Below are 8,258 nucleotides of genomic sequence, written 5' to 3'. Positions count from 1 at the left end.
CAGGTCTTCCTCAGCCGGCAGGGGGGAGGGGGAGTTGTGGGCGGAGGGGGTGTGGGGGGGGGGCGAGCGAGGCTGCTCTTCCTCCGCGCGCCGCTTGTCATCCTGGCTGGGAGGCTCGATGGCGCTGCGCCTTCTTTCCACTGCGGGCGCCTGTCTTCTGAGCCACGGCAGGAAGTGGATGGGTCGCCCGGCCCCGGCTTCGCTTCTTTAGCTCCGGCCGGCTTGTCAACCGACGCTCCTCCTCCGGGACAGCCTTCCACCCCTCCCTCCCTCCCTCCCTCCCATATTCTGGACCTGGGACGGAGCCTTTGCTGTGGCTGCGGGATGGTCGGTCGAGAGCCCCGGGTATGAGCCAGCGAAAGCGGGACAGGCCGCCTCCTCTTCCTCCCTCGGGCTGCGAGCGAAGATAACAAGGGACCCGCCGAGGGCGAGCGTGGCTTACGGCTGGAGGAGAAACGAAGAGAGAAAAGCCAGGTAAGGAGCTCCCTGGCTCATTTTAAGGTGGCCTTAATCTTAGATTCCCCCACCGCCCGGGCATGGGTGATCGACCCAAGATTTCGCTGGGGGAAACTTTGGGGCCGGGAAGGAGAGATCTCTCGTCTGTTTAAGCAAGCAGCAGATCCTCCGGCTCTGAAGAAGGGGTTTGGATTGTAAATCCACCCCCGTTTCCCCTCCCGGGCACTTCTTGGCTAATCTTGAACCTGGTGACCCTGGTTTGCTTCCCTAGGAATCGTCCTGTGTTTTTGTGCAAGAAGCAATGGGGATCATCGTTCGCTGGGTTGAAGATTTCTCGTGTGTGTGAATGCCGGGTTTCTCCCCCCCCCACCTCCCCTTTCGATCTGTTCCAGGGCTTTTAGTAATGCCCCACTTGGACCGTTTTCTTTCCTTGAGTGATCTTCGGAGAAGTCCGTGCTGCGCACCTCTCTTGAGTTAAAACTCTCCTTCCTGAAATAGCATCCTTAGTTGTTTTTGTTCAGTCAAGTCGGGCCTGGCTCTTCGCGACCCCATGGACCACACAGCTCGCATGCATGGTCGGAAATGTTTTGGTGTCAACACCCAACCAAAGGCCCTTTTTACTATCAGGGAAAAATGCCTCCTCTGCAAGAGCGGGAATGCTCTTTTTCTGATGTTTATTTAGACAGAGATAGGTAACTCGTACCTATCATTTAATCTGGAATATGTGGAGTTTTCCAGTCGGTGATTAAAAAATATCCTCTTCTCTCCACTAATCCCATGCTGTGGCATTTTGTGTGTATTCCCTTCTGTAGTTTGGTAACTTCTAGCAATTTCCCATTTATGTTTACAATTGACTTGCTATTGAATGAGGGTTTTAGAGGTCGTTAGGCAAAATATGCTTTTCAACAAAGTTAATGTTTGAAAGGGTTTTTAGTGGTCTGCATGAGCAGGGGGTAGGGTACTTCTGATATTATGTAGAGTTACACATTGTGGTATGTTAACATATAGTTAAAATCCACAATTTAAACTTTTTATAGTTTAATTGTATAATTAAGACACAAAATCTTATCCTCTGAAATTGTAAGTCAGTCGGGATAATGCTGGGAGTAGCAGTGACTCATTCTACTATAGGTTCAGTCAAAGAGCTTTAATTTTGGTTTTTAGCTATACAGATTCCTTTCAGTGGACGCATAACATTGTAATTATCCATAGTTGCTTGGTTTTAGAGTGATATTCAAATGATTAAAAAAGGAATCTTAAGTTAATTTTATATGTAAATCCCTTCTGCCATATTTTCTGCTTTTTTCTTCTTCTTTCTTACTACTGTAGTTAGTTATATGAAAGCTTACCTTCTCTTGTGATTTCCAAACTGGTCACATAACTTTGCTAATATATTATGATCTTAATTAATAATGAATTTCTAGTTGTTTTTCTGCTGTGGCAATACAGGAAAAGTGAAATAATTTTGAGGCTGACTGGAGGAACAGTATTTGGCTGCTTAAGTTAAAAGAGAAGGTGGTTTCTCTTTCATTTCCCCTCTTCCTGCCTCTTTTTTCTGTACATAGAGATTGACTTGGTTAACAGTAAATCTTAACTGATATTAGGAATGTAAAAAGTAAAAAAAAAATGTTCCCATGGTGGATTACCTGATTACCTGCAAGGGACATGTACAAAGCAACCAGTACAGTATTTTCTTTCTAAAGAGTCCCAGAAGGGAGTTGATCCAGGCCATTGTTCATTGTGGTTGGTGATTGATCTGTTGTATATAGTTTTAAAAGCATTTCAATTAAAAATACAAGTTACCAATAAAAAGAGGGTATATTGCTATACTATAGAAATGTTTTCCTTGAAAGAAAAAGTTCTAATCTATTATGTAATAAACTATATAGTGAAAAAAAAATCTATACTAAACTTGGGTGGGAAAAATCTGTGAAAAATAAAGAAGATAAAAACCGAACAAAATTATCCTCAAAGTATCTAAATATATAGAAGAAAATCAAGCCATTAGAATGAAAAAAAGTTAGATTGTTGAAATTATATAATTTTTCCAATTTCACTGTTTTTTTAAACAGGAAGTTTTCAATTTACGACTACAATTGAGCCAAAATTTTTCTTGCTAAGTGAGGTATTTGTTAAGTGAATTTTGTCACATTTTATGTTTTTTCTTGCCGCAGTTGTTGAGTGAATCATTGCAGTTGTTAAGTTTTTGACAGGGTTAAGTGAATCTGGCTTCCCCATTGTCTTTGCTTGTCAAAAGGTCACAAAAGGTGATCACATGACTCTGGGACACTGCGACCGTCATAAACAGTTCATAAACAGTGAATCAGTTGCCAAGTGTCTGAATTTTGATCACATGATGACGGGGATGCTACAATACAGTGGTGGATTTCAAAATTTTTTACTACTGGTTCTATGGGTGTGGCTTGATGGGAGTGGCATGGGCATGGCAGGAGAAGGATACTGTAAAATCTCCATTCCCTTCCCAATCCAGTGGAAGGTTACTGCAAAATCCCCATTTCCTCCCAATCAGCTGGGACCTGGGAGGCAGAGAATAGATGGGGGTGGGGTCAGTCAGAATTTGTACTACCGGTTCTACGAACTACTCAAAATTTTCATTACCAGTTCTCCAGAACTGGTCAGAACCTGCTGAAACCCACCTCTGCTGCAATTGTTTTAAGCATGAAAAATAGTCATAAGTCACTTTCTCAGTAGTGTTGTAACTTCAAGCAGTCACTGAACAAACTGCTATAAGTTGAGACTTCCTGTACCTAGACTATACAGAAACATATTGTCCAGTCTTACCTTTAAAGCATAATTGACTCAAAGGTGATGATTTTTTTTTTATTTCAGATAGCGTTCTTCAGATATGGAACATAGTATTATAGTGCACTTTAAATTTGTATAAAGGCTTTATATATTTTGTTTCAGTTTTTAAAATCCTTTTCTAGGAATACTCAACTGGAATTTGTCTCTTTCATGCTAGCTGCATGTCTGCTTTTTTTTTTTAATCAATCTAGCCACCATTATCTCACTGCCCATTTTCCTAGTCAGTTTTTTCCTAGCTGAAAGCAGCATTATTAATGAACCATTTGATGGCCCAAGATTAACTTAAAGAATTTAGGTCGGAGTTGAGTGGTAACCTAGCTTTTCCTTTTGTTTGCACTGTCTACTGTCCAGAAAGAATGTTTAGTGGTTCTGTCTCTCTAATGGTATAACTAGTTCTAAATTGATTGGAAAAAACTCAAGTACTAATCCTCTAGCATGACAGGAAGTGTGACTCTTGTGACCCTTGCTTTAAATATTAGGAGACTTGCTGGCACAATTTACAGTATGTTTACGTTGTTGATAATGCAAATATTGCACTGAAATGAAACTGTGTTATTATTAAGACAGATCCTCTCAAAAGGCAATCGCTCAAGACCTTGGCATATACATGCAGAAGGAAAACAAACTCTAAGGGAAGTGAACTGAGATACAGGAATCATAGAGTCAATAGGACCAAATAGGCCACTGAATTTAATTTCCTGTTTAATGCAGAAATCCAAATTAAAGCACTCAAGACAGATGCTGCCTACTGTCAGAGAGCACACATCCAATGAAGAAAAGATCACTGTTCTGAGTAATTGGTTCCATTGCTGAACTGCTGTTACTTCATGGAAGAGAAATTAATGAGATGCCCAATGCATTGCACACCTATCAGAAATGCAATTGTGGATGCCAGATTTAATTTATTGTATTACATTTAATTTATTGTATTACATTGTATTACAGTTGCAGTGTGAGTGGTCCTGATATATTTAGGATATTAAAATAAAGCCAGCAGTGTCTCCCAATCTTGGCAATTTTAAAATATGTGGACTTCAGTTCTCAGAATTTCCCAGCAAGAATCCTGGGAATTGATGTCCATATAGGTAATCCTCAACTTTAAAACTGTTCATTTAGTGACTGCAGTTACAATAGCACTGAAAAAAGTGACTTATGACCATTTTTCACACATAACCATTGCAGCATCCCCATGGTCTTGTGATCAAAATTCAGATGCTTGGCAATTGCTTCATATTTATGATGGTTGCAGTGTGCCAGGGTCATTTGATTACCTTTTGTAACCTTCTGGCAAGCAAAGTCAATGGGAGGCCAGAAATTGTGGTCGTAAATTGAGGCCTACCTGTACATTTTAAAGTTGCCAAGGTTGAGTAACATTGAATTTATGGACGACCAGTAAAATATGCACACTGATACAGATTGAAATGCATCTACACTACTTCAAAATTCCTACTGTTGCTTAAACCGCAGCAAATGTATTTATGGTAGATGATAATCTTCAGATAGAGTACAATTGTCTCTAAAGCAGTGCTTCTCAAATAGTGGGGCGCGCCCCCCAGGGGGGGCGTGAGGCTCCATAAAGGGGGGCGCGTTTGACCTCGGCAAACACTGTCATAACAAGCTAAGCCCCGTGTTTATGTCTCTGTATCCAATCAGAGAACAACGAGAGCATCTGATTGGCTGTCCAAAACCCTTGTGACACGAGCCTGTCGGAGCCATCTTTAGTGTGGGACGTCCGTCCACACTTACTTTGTTGCCCGACGGATGTGCGCCCAATTGATACTATTTACAGTCGCGCGGGGGGCGCGAAAAATGTTTTCTTCTTCCTAGGGGGGCATGACAGAAAATAATTAAGAAGCACTGCTCTAAAGCAACAAGTTAAATCTTTCAGAAAATGTTATGGTTGTACTCTAAGCTGTCTTTCTATGGATCACTATGAGATTGTTTCCAGTAAACTTGCATAAGGTTGTGCAGTCAGTATAATGAAGCAAGGATCAAAAATTTGGGTTAGTTGAGCTTCGCTCCTATTACTTATGGTTTGTCACACAATCAACCAGATATTTAGACTGGATTTTGCATTTTTATCCACTTATTAAGTCCTTTCCAAGGGCCATGGATTGTTAAGGGATGATGATGTTTTGTGGTATCATCGCAGGATATAAACTGTTCCTAGTAAAGCAGCCTTTTGCAATTGACTGATAGTGAAAAACAACAACAACAACATCAATTATAGTTCATTGTACAGTCAGCCAGATATTTAGATTGGATTTGGCATTTTTATCCACCCATCGAGCCCTTCTCGAGGACCTGAAATAGGCAGGTATTTGACAGTGTTAAAAATCACTGTCACACGACATAAGCTGCCCTTAGTAAAGCTGCCTTTGCCAATTGAGTGAAGTTGATTTTGTCAGTAATGATGGTATTCAAGCAATGCTCCAGAAATTTGGGATTGCACCTAAGGCACCTATTGCTGTTGGTACTATATTGGCTTTCTTCTGCCACATTCATTCTACTTCTATTTGCAGGCCTTTGTATTTTGTGATTACTTTGTTTTGTGATCCCCACCAGTTCTTACTGAACAGATGCTTGTTGTTAGACTGAAAAAGTTAAGTCACATGAGGTTGTCCTTGGATAAAATGAGGAAGTTCATTTGAGTGAGTGAGATATGAATGTCGTAGTCAGATAAAAGACTTCTCTTTCTTTTTCAGTATATTAGCATGCCTGTTTATTTCAAGAATTTTATCAGCAAGTTTCTTCTGAAATGGAGTCTGGGTTTTTCAGAGGAACATGTTTTGACTTACCAAGAAAATGTGACTCTTTTAACTGTAATTCTAGAGGGAGAAAAATACAGAGAATGATGAAACATTTGCCTAAATCATAAGAGGAATAATGCATTTGAGACCTATTTCACTCCTTATATACCATTTTCATTGCCGGCTTACTAATTTCTGGCCAAATTTAAAGTCTAAACTGAAATATTTTGGACAGTTTTTGTTTATTTATTTATGTTTGTTTCGTTATCAGGGAGCCAGTTTGGTTATAATGGTTGAAGCAAGAAGCTAGGAACCTAGTCTTACCTTAAGAGGAAGCCAGCTGGGTGACCTTCGGCCAATCATTCATTCTCTGCCCCAGGAAGCAGGCAAGGACAAACCATTTCCAAAAAACCTTGCCCTCAGGGACTTTTCCAGGAGTCAAAATTAATTCAAAAGCAACCCCTGGTATTAAAATGGGTGCCTCAACCCATTGAGAGGAATTGGATTCTGAAATACCAGCAAATTGGACCCTTTCTGTCATGCGCTGTTCATCTTTTGTATTTCCCTGGGAAAAGTCTTTCAGCTTTTCCCCTATGCCACTTGCCACTGTTTTCAGGGTTATGAACAAACCATAAATAAGAAGTAGTTTGTGGTTCAGTAGGCCATGCAAACACATAAAAGATTTTTAAGGGAGCCCTAATAATTTTGCTGTTCCAAAAAGCAATTTTATGATCCAGTATTTAAATGACTGTGTTCATTTGCTCTTTATTATATTGTTGCTTTGCTTTTTTTATTTCAATAATTTGTGATTTTATTATATGTTTGTAATTGCTTTGGGAGACTAGATACCCTAAAATATGGGCTTAATCAAACAAATATGATTCTGAGGGCAATTGGAACCTGATTCTTGTATAGTGCTTAGATACTTAACAAGCTGAATATTGTTGAGAAAGAGCAACAACATGGAAAGAGTTGTTTTTAACAAGAAAGTACTGAAAGTACAAGAAAGTACTGAAGATTGTTTTAAGTATATCTGAGAGACAATGGTTTATACATATTCTTGCTGAAGAATGTGCTTTCTTGGAAACTAGACATTACTGTATTTGTCACTTTGATACAAGTGGGTGCATCACTGTCGATTTGGGCTAGTGCTTCACTTAATCAGCAGAAAATACAAAGGAGACATTGAAAATATTACTGAAGGATAAATTGAAGAAAAAGCAGGCAACCATTCTGATTCCTTAGGAAAATGTTTAGATAAAATCAGTAATAAAATAGGTTATTATGCTTAACTAAATATAATTAGCTTATATAAATTAGCCTTTGAGACTCTTAAAAATATGTAGGTTTGATTAATTAATTTTTATATTGTAGTGCTTCAAGAAAAGGAGAGAGAAGAAATTTGTTTGTAGATGCCCAGTCCACAAGAAACTTTAATTCAAGAAGCACTCCTCCTCTAAAGGAGTTTTTCTAGAAGAAACACTAACCTAATTTTGAAAGGTAGGAACTACCGTAAATTAAATTCTGATCTTTACATGTTTCTTTATATTAAAAATTGGCACTCTACTTTCAACACTGTTGAAAAAATGTTGTAAAAATATCAAATTTCTGATGTTAATCACATCTTATAGATTTGTTTGTATATAGCTGCATTATTCTACATTATTTATTTAGACATGGAAACAGTTTGCTTAATAAAAATAATTTCTGTTGCTTTAGCAGTTATTTTCCATTTCAAAAAGTGGGGAGGAGGGAACAGGGAAGGACCTTAGACTTGTAGCATGGTCATAAGTCTAATCATTGTAAAGTTGTTTGATAAGTGTGATTATGATCTTGTTTCAGCTGCAAATTCAGGGCAAAGTTTCTTTGTTTAAAACAGCCAAGGGTAAGAGGAATGCCATCGCTAGCTTTACTGTATGTCTTTGTTACATACAACTATGGCAACCTCTGTGAATAAAGTACAATTTTAGCAATACCGGAAGTCAGTTTAAAGTTGATGAGTTCACAAGATGTAAAAAACAAGCTATGCATGTCTTTATGTCTCCAGGGCCGCCGTTTACCTTTCCATTCCAGAATTGTTACAAGGTAAATGTCTTACGTTAATTATAGTCTTCTGGTTCAGATGAAAAAAAAATCTAATCATGGCTACTAGCTTGAAGTTCTTGGCTTGTTTTCATACTGAGTGATACCTGTGGCTTTGTGATTCAGCCATAATTAGGATTCATG

General features: G+C 39.0%; 1 protein-coding gene across 4 annotated transcripts in view; it reads left to right on the top strand.

Annotated features, from left to right (window-relative positions):
- The first annotated feature begins 66 nt into the window (after nucleotides 1-66).
- Nucleotides 67-8,258, top strand: part of TPRA1 (transmembrane protein adipocyte associated 1) — a 32,122-nt gene continuing 23,930 nt past the window's right edge. Inside the window, exons 1-2 of one of the 4 annotated variants that reach the window (XM_058170644.1) lie at nucleotides 67-474; nucleotides 7,407-7,532. The gene's annotated coding sequence lies outside the window, so the exon portion shown is untranslated. The remainder of the gene's footprint in view (nucleotides 475-7,406; nucleotides 7,533-8,258) is intronic. The other 3 variants (XM_058170643.1, XM_058170645.1, XM_058170642.1) reach the window with 3 other exon arrangements.

Source organism: Ahaetulla prasina, chromosome 2, assembly GCF_028640845.1.
Source record: "Ahaetulla prasina isolate Xishuangbanna chromosome 2, ASM2864084v1, whole genome shotgun sequence".
Classification (NCBI taxonomy): Eukaryota; Metazoa; Chordata; class Lepidosauria; order Squamata; family Colubridae; genus Ahaetulla; species Ahaetulla prasina.
Note: the sequence above shows the minus strand (reverse complement) of the source record. Positions and strands in the feature narration are given on the sequence as shown.